The sequence below is a fragment of the Lagopus muta genome, chromosome 22, assembly GCF_023343835.1.
Source record: "Lagopus muta isolate bLagMut1 chromosome 22, bLagMut1 primary, whole genome shotgun sequence".
Lineage (NCBI taxonomy): Eukaryota > Metazoa > Chordata > Aves > Galliformes > Phasianidae > Lagopus > Lagopus muta.
Genome location: NC_064454.1, coordinates 4,858,737 through 4,871,718, shown reverse-complemented (window position 1 = coordinate 4,871,718; position 12,982 = coordinate 4,858,737). Strand labels below are relative to the sequence as shown.

The 12,982-nt window shown below is 48.6% G+C and overlaps 1 protein-coding gene and 1 long non-coding RNA gene across 3 annotated transcripts in view; one reads left to right on the top strand and one right to left on the bottom strand.

Moving 5' to 3' along the window:
• The window catches only part of APOC3 (apolipoprotein C3), a 297,981-nt gene that overhangs the window by 219,510 nt on the left and 65,489 nt on the right, over window positions 1–12,982 (bottom strand). The window lies entirely within an intron of this gene.
• LOC125703740 (uncharacterized) overlaps window positions 5,464–12,982 on the top strand; it is a 42,574-nt gene continuing 35,055 nt past the window's right edge. For both annotated transcript variants that reach the window (XR_007380958.1, XR_007380957.1), the window contains exons 1-2: window positions 5,464–5,507; window positions 11,752–11,841. This is a non-coding gene — a long non-coding RNA (uncharacterized LOC125703740). The remainder of the gene's footprint in view (window positions 5,508–11,751; window positions 11,842–12,982) is intronic.

The following is a 12,982-nucleotide window of genomic DNA, read 5'->3' as shown; positions in this document are numbered from 1 at the left end:
TGCCTGAGCAGGGAAGGAAGGCAAGCTCCTGAGACTGAACGGCATCCTTTCCCTGCAAATGACCGCAGACGTCTTCATCTCGCACACGAGGCGAGAAGTGAGCGTCCTCGCCCGATGCCTCCCTGCCATCAGCGTGTGCGTTTGGCTAAACCCCGCTGCAAGGAGAGCGTATTTCCAGGCAGCAAGTTCCGAACCCTCCAGGAAGAAGCTGCCGAGGGGAAGAACATAGCTGGGGTCTCTCCCTGCTTTATATCCCGACCTTTGGGATGCGCATCTCCAGCAGCAACAGTAAACGCGGAGCTCTCAGGAGCTCTGCCCACCCGCTCTGTCGCTCCCCTCCAGCCCAAGGCCTGCCCAGGAGGCAAAAGTTTGCTTTGATTTGTAAAATAATCCGCGTAATTAGACAAAAGAGGTAAAGGGAAGGATTTATTCCGACCGGAGCGTCTCCTAAATGGCACTAACACCTGACAAAAGGGGGTCATTATCACAAGATAATGGACCTTGTCAACATTAAGCTCTCTTAGGACGCAATTCAACACACTCAATTATCTTCTAATCAGGGCCATTTTGTCAGAGGTTATTGCCCTAAGGAAGCAATTAGATTATATATACGTCATTAATATTTTATAGGGAAATCGTTCACATCGAAGTGTCAGATACCTGCTCGACTTCTTTCCCCGCACCCCGGATACCGCACGGCACAGAGCAACGCTGGGTCCCAAATCCCAGAGAGAACGTGAGCGTCGGAGCTGCTCTCCAAACCCACCTCCTGTCGGCTCCCTGTGTCTACGCTCTGAAGTTATTTTTAATGCTCTGAGTTATATTTAACTCGAGCCGTAATAGTTTGGCACTTAGAAACCTCTCTGTTTTATTAAGTAAGGCATTTGGGTACTTGTAAGTAGAACTAGTTGGAAAAGCAGAAAATTGTGGAGAAAGTGATTTATGTATAAGTGATTTATGTATATATATATATATATACATACATACATATATATTTATTTTTTGTCCAGAAAAATAATTCTCTGCCACCTGGCCATTACTCCATCCATCCAGCACCTCCCATCTCCCAGGCTGAGGCTCTGGAGCTCTGCTATCTGCTATGTGTGGGCACGTCACCTGCTAGAATGGGGCTTCTAAAAATGCTGCCTCAGAGGAAGAGCTGCAGTAATTGTAACGATTGCACAGGGTGCCAAATGTCCTTAACATCCCCAGATTTCTGTTCTTCAGTGACATCCACTAAAACTGATCCCTTTGGGAAGCTTTTTCCAAATACCTCGTCAGTGGGCTTGTGCTGTTATCATTCTAACAGGTGGATTTTCTCGCTGGTAAAAATACAACGTAGATCACAGCATGGTTTGGGTTGGAAGGGAGCTGAAGGCCGCCTGGTGCCGCTCCCTGCAGCGCACAGGGACACCCACAGCTCAGCAGTGCTCACAGCCCCGTCCAGCCTGACCTTGGCTGTCTGCAGGGACGGGGCACCACCGCCTCTCTGGGCAACCTGTGCCAGCGCCTCACCGCCCTCACTGCCAAACCTTCTTCCTCAGCTCCACCTCAATCTCCCCTCTTGTAGTCTGAAGCCATTTCTGCATCTCCTATCGCAACAGACCCCATTAGAAATTCTGTCCCCTTCTTTCTTATATTTCCTCTTTAGACACTGAAAGGAATGAAGATTGAACTTCATAAAGGAAAAATAAAATAACTCAGCAGTGTTACAAACTATTGCAACATTCCTGCATCTTTCAGATCTCTGCATGGTTAACAGAAAATTCAGCTTCCCACTGCCTTGCTCCATGATGAGTTCACTCTCCCACGCTCCTGTGCATATCGTGGCTGAGCAGTGATCATAAAATCATAGAACGGCTCAGGTTGGAGGGGACCTCAAATCCCACCCAGTGCCACCCCTGGCCATGGGCAGGGCTGCACCCCATCATCTCAGGCTGCCCAGGGCCCCATCCCATCTGGCCTTGCATGCCTGCAGGGATGGGGCACCCACAACACCTCATCCCACCCTTTGCTCCCTCTGATGGACTGATAGGAGCCTCTGTCCAGCAGAATAAAAATCCTTGTGAAGCAGCAACAGAGTTTTATACAGTGCACGTCTCTGCAGGTGTTTGCAGATCCTTGGGACCTCGTGGTGCAGAGCATTTTCCAGGAGCTGGAGGTGCAGAGAAATCCCCCGCACTGCTCTCTATCTCATAGATGCAAAAGGCAAGTGTTTCACGTTAATGGGGATTGACATATGGTGGGATTATTTTTTTAAGTAGTTCTTCTCGTTCCCTAGGCAGTTTTGATGTGAATATTAATACTAACATAATTTCACGATGATTAGAGAACACAATTAGGGGCTATTAATAATGACACAAATAATGACATTTAAGGCCCCATTTTCGTGTGAGTAATACTCTGTCTGGTGGTATTTAAACAGCTCTGTCTAGCACAATTACCGCGGTGCCAAGGTGCAACCACATAATCGCAGTATCAGTCATACAGCTCCATGTGAGCTCCTGCTCCCTCAGCCATGGGAACACAAAGCAAAATGTTGCCCTGCCACGAGCACTGCGTGGTACCAGGAATGACTGCGCTTTCAGATCCACCCTGAAGTTGGTGTTTCAATGAGAACCCCCCCAGCAAACCCTGTGTGGTGCCATTTGGATCCCACTGACCTCCTGCACTCCCTGAATGGAGCTGGTCTGGCTTAACTCCACTGAATTTGGGCACTGACAACACCCTGTTTCTTCTGCAGTATGCTAGCTGTCAACATCAGGCCCTTGAAAGTGGCCGTGCTGTGCTAACGTGAGTTAATGGAAACCTCAGAATCAATTCTTCACTCCCTGAAGAAAATCCCCCTGCTTTATGCAACAAGAGCTGTAGTAATGAAAATGGCTGCGTGTTTCTGTTAAAAAAGCAGGGGAAGGGGAAGGAAGGTGTTCCATGTGCTGCAAGTGTCCAGGGGGGAGGGCAGGATCAGCCGAGCTGTGCCACCCCCCCCTGCTGATGTTGGTGCTGGCACTCACCCTTTCAATTACAAACTCCCATTTATTTAAGCCCTCAAACATTTAAAACCCTACAAACCAAATTTCCACCAAGAAGGCTCTGGGGAGACCTCATTGTGGCCTTCCAGTACTTGAAGGGTGCACACAGACAGGAGGGGGAACGGCTGTTTGTGACGGCGGGTAGTGAGAGGACAAGAGGGGATGGTTTTAAACTGAGACAGGGGAGGTTTAGGTTGGATATCAGGAGGAAGTATTGCCCCCAGAGGGTGGTGAGGCACTGGAACAGGTTGCCCAAGGAGGCTGTGGATGCCCCATCCCTGCAGACATTCAAGGCCAGGCTGGATGTGGCTCTGGGCAGCCTGGGCTGCTGGTTGGCGACCTGCACACAGCAGGGGTTGGAACTGGATGAGCATTGTGCTCCTTTGCAACCCAGGCCATTCTATGATTCATTCTATGATTCCACCACAAGAAAGTTGTGATCCTGAAGATCACATGCACTGACTCAGCAGTTCGGGCTGCATTTGCTTGGATCCCAACCTGATGCTGCTCCCAGGCTGTGTGTGCAGGAGTCCCCAGGCAGTGGGTGCAGCAGCACGCTCCATTTGTTTGGCACTGTGCACACCTATAATTCACACATACAATGTGCCACAATAAACCAAGCATTTTCATTAAACTCTTAAGACAAACAGCTTCGGGCCATCCTGCATTTCAATATGCATACAAACATCTCAGTAAAATTCTGCTCGTTTAGACTTAACGTTTAAATTCACATGAAGCATTTTCATATGATTGGGCTCTCCGTTTTGCATGCATGGCGGTGCCTGCAGTTATTTTGTAGTGCAAAGGCTCACGCGTGTACCTGGAAAGGAAGGACTCTGCAGTCCCACAGCCTGATATATGGGCAGGAATGGGTCTTCAGTGGGCATCAGTAATGGAAACAGCTTTGCAGACGTGGCTGTCAGACCTCTTGCAATTTGTAGGCTAAGATTTCCCAAAATTATCACAGAATGGTTTGAGTTGGAGGGGACCTCAAAGGCCGCCTGGTGCCGTTCCCTGCAGCACACAGGGACACCCAGAGCTCCAGCAGTGCTCACAGCCCCATCCAGCCTGACCTTGGCTGTCTCCATCACCTCTCTGGGCAACCTGTGCCAGCGCCTCACCACCTAAATTTTTATTGGCTTCAAAGGATTCTCCTCATACAAAGGCATGGGTCCACTTACACTGGGTCCATTATCATGGGTTCATCCACTTTGAAGTTTTTCAATTGAGACAGAGTTTGGCAAGATGAGAGATGGAGAATTTTGTGCGAATGCAGTTACTTGAGGGTCTCTCCCTTTGGAACCCACGAAGACAAAGAGAAATACTGGACTGTTCTGGAAAAATACCCTAAGTCCTTGCTGATGTTATAGGGCTGAGTCACAGGTTCTTCTGGACAGGTTGCACAGCCACTCTCCAGCACAGGGAAGAGCACACAGCTTCAGAGGGAATAAAGGCCTGAAATGATGCTGGCATTTGGGAAGGATGAGGAGCAGAATGCTTCCCTGCAGGCACTCAGGGCCAGGTGGGATGGGGTCCTGGGCAGCCTGAGCTGGTTGGGAGCAGCCCTGCCCATGACCAGGGGTGGCACTGGGTGGGCTTTGAGCTCCCCTCCAACCTGAGCCATGCTATGACCCAATGACTCTATGAAATAGTTGGGGGCATGGCTTGACAACAGGCAGCAAACGCCACCGAGCAAGCTATTAAACCTTAATCAAACAATGCAGAAGGCTATGGAGATAATAGTAAAATTTAATGAGCCAGTCTCATTGGCTTCCCGGAAGAACTGCATTACAGTAAATGTGTTGCTTGTGAAAGGGGTCTGACTTTCAGATATCAGCCACAAACCCTCCTCGGTCTTTGTTCACCAGGAGGAATGGTGTGTGAAGTAGTTCATTATGTCTGGTTAGATGAGGGGCTGCTCCCTCCTCCTGCAGGCCAGATACTGATTGTTTCTGTCACTTGCTCATCTTCCCCAAGTTATTTATTGCAGAATTCTGTCTTCTGCTTTAGAGCACAGAAACTGAAAGCCTTCACAGCGCCTGGCATAAGTGCAGAGCATCTTTGACTAATTGTGGTGTTAAATGGGTTTAAGCAGCCTGCCTCCATCTGCAGTGAGCTGTGCCTGGGGTAACCAGTGTCCCTGCTAAAGGGGCTCAGCTGCCCCTCTCCCTTAACTCCATAACTCTTATTATTGTCCTTGAGAAAGCTCATGCTAATGTGAAAATGGGGTTGTTGCACAGTTTGGGGTTTCTTAAAGCACAAAACCAGGTCCTAAATCGAAACCACCTTCTGCCCCTCAAGCAGATATGCTAAGAAAGGGTTTGAAACAGTGATTGAGCACCTGGTGGGAAGGCAGGGCCAAGCTGGGGGAGATCAGGTGCATGCAATGAGGTCTTCTCAGACCTCATTTAAGGGTGGGCAGTGGGAGCAAAGGTGATTTGCTGGAGATCCTTGCCTACCTGGAGCTTTCTAAGGGTAAGCAAACATTTTTCCTTTGTTTCTCTGTCTATGGTTGCTGCATTTGGGCATCTCCTCACTTGCTGCAGCCAATGGCTTTGCTTTTCCACTCTCATTGCTGTGCTTTCCATCACATTATAGCATTACAGCCTCCAACCTTGCAGTTGTGACAAACATCATAGCCAACTGCTGGGCAGGCCTGAAGATGTGGCGTGGCAATTCTGCTTGTGGGGTGGCATTTCTTCTCTCCCAACACTGCATTTGCCTTCATTCTCCTGCAAAGAGGGTTTGAGGTTCATAGAATTGCAGAATCATTAAGGTTGGAAAAGATCAATAAGCCCAACTGTTGACCCATCGCCACCATGCCCACTAAACCCTGTCTCTTAGCTCTGCTACGGTGGGGTTCCTGCACCCTGCTGCTATGGATATTCACAATACAGCATGCAGGCTTTGGTCAGGCAGAAAGGAAAAATAACATAATTATTTTTTGTTGGTTTTTTTTTGTTTTTTTCACCCAAAAACTTGTTCCACCTTCCAGTTTAGGATGCAAGTAGCATAGCATCCAGAACTGCACAGCTGCATGGAGCAATTCAAAAATTGTCTTGTTGGACTACAATGTGCCAATTTCTCATATTTACAGCCATTTTCAGTATTACAGCTTGTGGCACTGAAGCCAGGAGGATTTTCTTCAGGGAGCAAGAATTGATTCAGAGGTGACCATTACTGCACGCTCCCACAGCATGGCCCCTGTTAGAGTGGGGTGGGAGGTATTAAGCACAGGAAAGGGGAGGCTGTAGTCACCAGATTTCATGGGACCAGAGGGATGATGCCTGGATGCTGCGGGAAACTGGAGGGCAACCCCCCCCCCCCGTTGTTTCACCCTGTCTAGACAGAGCAGGGCTGGCAGCATTTCCTGGGCCATTTTAATATGCCTAGTTGAACTCAAGGCTTAGGGAAGTAAATTAGTCCTTGGGCTGCAGCCAGGTCCCTGGTGCTCTCGTGTTCTGCAGAAATACAGTTGATCTGGGGGCAGACTGCAGGGATGCTTTGGGGTGCTGAGCATAGGGTGACAGCCAGACTGGTCCCATGGTATGCATGCGGCATTTGGGGCTGCAGGTGGGTTTGGCCACTGGTGGGTGCAGGCCTGTTTGCATCCCTGAGCTGAGGTTTATTTATGTGATAGGATAATGCAGTTTACTGTTCCACTAATGCAGGCTTTCCCAAAAATCCCCTATACCAGCATTTCTGGGCAGTAGCTGGCCCAGCTGGGAGCTGCTGTCACTGTGAGCAACACCCACGGGGTTCATGGCAGTGTCTGAAAGCAGCATCACGGCTGTGCATTTTACTGCTGCTCTGTGAAACCTGCTTTGGGGCTGCCGTGGGGTTTTCTCTGACCCCTTCCCCACGCTTCACCTCATTATCATTTAAAAATACTTGGTCTTATTTGCAAACTTCACAGCTCCTGCTGACAAGATATGCTCTGCTTGGGGTGGTGCAAGGGCTGCAGCTAACCCTGGGGCAGCAGTTGTGCATGGGGACTGTAGAGTGGGTGGGTGGGGGGTGATATAATGGGGTGGGGGCTGCCTGGGAGCTGTAGTGAGTGCGGGGTGCAGCAGGGAGGGGGCACTTGTAATGCTAAGTGCTGACAGGACGTCGCTGTCAGCACGATGTTCTGCCTTGATGAGCCTTCATATATAAAGATATTTAATGAATTAGTTAATTAATGACTGGAGTCTGATTGATGGATCATACGGAGTTCTCAGCAGGGTGAGCCTGACCCTGGGATATCGCTGCTGTTGCTTAAATGCATCCCCTCTCTGGTCCGAAGCACTCTGTGTTCTGGCAATTTGCATGCATTAAGTGTAGCTCCTTAATAGGATGTAATGTTAGCGAAAAGCCAAAAGCATAGCAGCTGTAACTTAAAAGACAGCCCCATTACTGCAAGCCTTATAATTAGGGTAAGAGGGAGACTTGTGCTGCCATATGTTAAATTCTTTTGAGGTTAATAGCTCTGTAAGATTTTGCAATTTAAAAAAATTAGTCTTGAGGAAAGATGACAAGGCGCGTCAATGAGGCTGCTGGGATGGGGCTGGGGCGGCTCTGCCCCACTGCAGCCTCAGCACTGTGCTGTCCGTGCTCTGGGGATGGAGGTGCTCGTGGGCATCCTGTGCTCTGGCTTGTTGTTCCCCAGCTGCTCTGTACAAATCCTGCTCTCTCTCCCATTTGCAGGTCAGGGCTCTGTGCTGGTACAAAGCCTGCATGGGGATGGCTGCTCTGTACTTCTCCTGGCCCTGGAGGGAGGCTTATGTTGCAGGGGTGGTCACACCTCTTGCATTTTCCTTCATAGCTGCTCTCCTTCCTTTCCTCTGTCCTGTCGGCAAATTATTCTACCTTACTAGCCTCTCGATTTCCTCATCCATAAAACTGAGACTAAAAATGTACTTGTTAAGGGCATCGCAGGGCCTTCCTGTATCTACGAGGGCTTTGAAGTTCTCTTGTTAAAAGTACTGTGGAAGTGCAAGTCGTGTGTTATTGTGGTGACGTGAGGTGGGTGGCTATCAGGCAGCAGCCGAGCTCTGGGATGTCGATGGTGGGCTGAGCACCAGGACCTCCAGTGGTGCTGATGCTGGCAGCTGATGCTGGTTGGCCCAGGTGAGGAATTCAATGGGCAATGGTTTGTATTTTTGTTTGCCAAACAGCTGGGAAAATTAGCTCTTATTAAACAGTCAGGTGGAATAAGGTGGGGGTGACTGGGCAGCCTGAGCTGGGGTTGGCAGCCCTGCCCGTGGCTGGGAGTTGGAACTGGGTGGTCTTTAAGGCCACCACTCCACCCTGAGCCATTCTACGACTTGGCTTGGGGAAGGTTATGCATGAAGCTCTGCTCAGAGGCTGTCCTTCTGCAGCTGTATGAGGATGTCAGTGGCCCCACAAGCTGAGGATGGATAGTGGTGCTGAGCTCAAGCCAGGCAGCCCTGCTAAATATTCATGTTCTCTGCTACAATTGCAGGAGATTTTAAGGTCATCCTGAAACCACTTTAACAGTTTCCTTCCCCCCTCCTCCCCTTATGAAAGTGTTTAATTGCTTTCTTGTTTAAATGCATCAAGATTTCCTGATAAGCTAGTAGTCCATTTGGTGCACCTGTTCTCTTCAGGGAAGCTGGAGAAACTGAAAAATTATCTTGAAACTGAAGATTGTCTGTATTTGGGGGAAGGCATGAGATTATTAAATCCCTTCCATTAGAGTTGGAGTGCCATGAAGTTTAGTGACAGTGCTGAGTACAGGGCTGCATTCCAGCTTTGTGAATTCATGTTTTCTTTCACCTGTTGGGGGAAGATGCCTCTGCTTTTCAAATCTTTCATGCTGCTCAGGTATCATTCTGCTGGGATACTTCCTGAGCACTTTCTGAGGCATTTGTGTGCAATGTTTGGATTGCTGCTTGGGAGATCTAATTTTGGGGACCCTTATGTGGTCTGACATCTTGAGCAGGTTTTGGTTCTGCGTGGTGCTTGGCATGGCAGAGTCAGGTCTGTTGTGCTATAGCAATTTCCATGTAGGTGATAAGCACAGTCTACCCCTCAGGAACAGGCTGCAAGCTGCCTTTTTCCTTTTCTCATTGTGTGCTCCTATGTCAAAGGCAAAATCGCCATCTTTGGATCAATAACAAAGCCATTAAAGTGCATCTTCAATTTCAGTGCATGATGCTGCTGCGTTCATCACTCCATTGGAAACTGTCTTATAACAAGTTCATTTCTTCTTGTAGTGGGGAAATACTTCACTGTCTGGTCTGCACTTCTCAGGCTGACCATCAGATGGTTGATCCCTGAGCAGGGAAGAGATTGGTGAGAGAGACTGTTGGAGCCAAGCAATACAGGGCTGCAAGTTTGCAGTGTAAAGGAGGATCTGCCAGCTTGCTCGTGCTTCAAAACAGAGCTGCACTTGGGGCAGCAGCAGTGTGAAAGTATAAATAACTCGCTTAGACTTCTCTTGCTCAAGGGGACTTACACATTTGCAAGCTTATCTAAAGCATGACTCTCCTACACAGGAGCATGAAAAGCCCTTCATTCCCCTCTTTCACGTTCCCCTGAGAAGTCTGTCCAGACTGTCATGCTTCCAGGGAGCAAGCTGGATTGGAAGGTTTGAGGGCTCTGTATCACTTCACTATCCCTTTCATCCCTAGTTCAGCATCTATAATATGCTCTCCCTGCACATAGCATCCAAAGCAATGCTCCTGCCCTCTCCAGGTGGGACTCAATCTGCAGAAGCACTGCTCCTATCCAGGATCCTCCCCTGAGCTCAGTATTGACCACAGAGGCAGGGCATCCACTGCTCTCAGCCATCAGCTCTCTGTCCCTGCAGCTCCTGGCCTTGATAGCACAACTAGGTGTAGGAGGTGGGTTTGGAGGACTGCTCTGCTTGCAGAGCTCACAGTGGGGCTGGGATCTGCACCCTGGCACAGTGAGAGGCTGGCAGTGATGAGCGGGGACAGTGAACATAGTGGGAAGGTAACATGGGAATCCATCTTCTGGCTCTGGTTAAATAATGATTGTGTTGTCTAGACAGCAAAGAAATATCCTTTAGATAGTGTGACAGAAAACCTTATGGATGCTGTCAAACGTGTCCTTAGCTTCTATGGGCGCAGTGCTGATGGAACTCCCTCTGTGAGGTGAAACAAATGACCTTCCAGCCAGACCCGCTGCCTCATCCCTGCCCAGGAAATGGCAGAACCTGAAGGAAATGGGAGTTCCAGAGCTGGTGCTGGCGTCAGGAATAGCCCAGAACAGTGCAGCTCTGGGCACTGCTGAGCCCTGGGCTCATGTTGCAAGGGTGGGCGTTGCAGTGGCAGCTGTCCCATCACCCTGCTCCTGCTGTGTTCCCCCTGCAGAACAAAGGGATTATGCTGCTTTGAGCAGGCCAGGTGTCCCCAGTGGTGTGCACTGGGCACAGTGGTCCTTCTCTCATCATTGGCACCTTCTGCTTGCTGTTTTGTCTTCATCCCTCCAACCAGCAATATCTCACCTGTGCTGAATGCTAAATACTGACCTCAAATTCCATCTAAATTTTCTCAGATACGGTATGCCAAGCAGCAGTTTAGTTCACAATTCCCCTTGCAAGTTTGGAGAGGGGAGAAGGGGGGTATTGAATAATGCTTTTTACCATTTCTATACCTCTTTGCACCAGAAGGTTTCCAAGCTCTTTGCGAATAGAAATGAAGAAGGCAGGTGAGGATTAGTGCTCTTGCTTAGCAGGTATAGATAAAGAAAAAGCTGTGCAGAGGCAGCTGAGTGTGCACAGGGACATGCACAGGAGTCTGCACTGGGGCATGAGTGCAGCTGGGGAATGCTGCACGATGGGTTTCCTGTGGTCCTCTCATGATGGGCCCATAACAGCCTGTGCCACTGAGCTTGCAGCATTGCCTGCTAGCTTTGCTTGGGTTTTTTGGGATGCAGGTTCCTTGGTATTTGTCCTGCAAGCAGCAATTAGGAGATGCTTTCAGGTGTCCTGGAGGACAGAAGTATCTGAGCAATTAGGTCCCAGGCAAGCCCAGCATCCTAGATATGTCTTCTGCCTCTTGGTTCCAAACACTGGGGCTAGGAATCCTTAAATACAGAAGAACTTGTCATGTTTTCTTTCCTCTAGTTTTATTTCACTCTTTAAATTATTTAATTGATTAGTCCTTGCTTTATATATATTCACATTAAGCTGGTTTCCACAGTAACAACCAAAACCGAAACCCAAAGCTTGGAGATGTGTTTGAGTAAATAATGCCAAATACAGTCTTGGAATATTTAATTAAATGCCCCTTTTATCTTTATTTTCTGTGAATCTCCTGTAAACAGATTTTATGGAAACATGAGCAGCAAAGAAACCAGTAGGGGAGGGACATCCTTCAGGCGGGGCTCCAGGGTGGGTGCAGAGCCAACCCTGCCGCCTCTGGTTTGCTGGCAAAATTGCTCTTGGGCAGAGCAACTCCTCCACATCCTGCAAAGTGCACATCTGTGACTGCATCCCGTGATGGTGTCTGTGTGCAACACCACGTGGCTGTTGGCTCGTGTTCAATTTGTGACCTGCAGCAACCCTGAACTTTCTGCAGTCCTGGCTTGCCAGCAATATCTTACGAGTTAATTAGATTCCCTGGACTTTTTGATCACGCTTCCAGTTTATCAGAATCGCTATTGATCCTCAGCTTATCCTCCAGTGTACTGCCAGCCCTGGTGTGGGGTCATCTGCAAGTCTAATAATTCTTTCTATTCCATCATTTAGGTCAGGAATGAAAACACCAGCTAGTGCTAGACCTTGGCCCGCAGCATATCCCTAGCACATACATCCTTCTGTTTTGACAGCAGACCATTGGTAAGTACTCTTTGCATACAGTAATTTATCCCTTGGTATAAATGCATTCTCTGGTAGCAGTTTGAGTGATGTGTTTTTGCACCTACGAGAACTCATTGCTCCTGAAATAGTGCTGTTATGGCAGAGCGGCGGTCAGCTCTGGGCCACAGCGGAATGGGAGCTGTGTGCTTACAAAGGGCTGACCTAGATGGGATGGCTCACACCGAGAGCACTGTGGGACTGTTGGCAATGTGTCTGGTCTCGTTAGGCTTTCTAATCACAGTCCTGTGCCATTAGCTTGGTTCACCAGGAATATCCCTTGAAGCTTTGTGGAATAAAGCAGAGCATCAGTTTTCCAAAGCGCTAATGCCAAAGGGATTCCTCCCCACTAAGTCCCCCACAGAGGAAGAAAGAAGGCAGCAAGACCTGTATCTTGGGAGTGGGAGACAAGAACTTGTGCTGTGTTCTGTCTCTGTTTCACCTCTCTGCGCATAATTCAGGGCATAGTATTGCACATGCAGCATCAAGATGAAGAATTTGGATTTGGCTTGGTCATTTGGAGCTGACCTGCTTGTAGGTCTGTGTGAAAATCTGGCCCCAGGCCCTCCAAAGCAAAGGGAATAATTCCAGCACCTGGCCTTGTAGGTATGAGTTGCAGCCAGGAGAGAAAGTAAGGTTTGTTCCACTCCCCATTGCCCTAGATAAGAAAGAATTGCAGGGATTTTGCTTTTAGAGACCCCACATCAACTTCTCTTCCACAGAATGTTGGGGGAGAGGATTTGGGGATAGGGAAGGACTTCAATAAGCATGCTGTGGTTGTACTTCGAGTCAGAGACAGAGGGAAGTGTGGAGGTTGTTTCAATAACACCATGTTGCAAGTCAGGAACAGGCGCTGTCTGGGGGCAGCTTTTAGCCTCTTTTATCCCTCGTGCTGCCATGGGGAGCGAGAGGTTTAACATTGACAATATTGTCAACCTGCAGTAATTATCTTGGTTAACCTCTAGGCAGATCAATTATCCCTTCTGACAAGGAATATAATATTAATACCCAGTTGTGTCGGTTTACTTACAATGGCTCTTTGGTACTTTTCCATAGTATCACTACACATCTTAATCAGATGGTGAGTGGGCTTAATTAGCCGAAGTATAGGTTTTATTTTTGA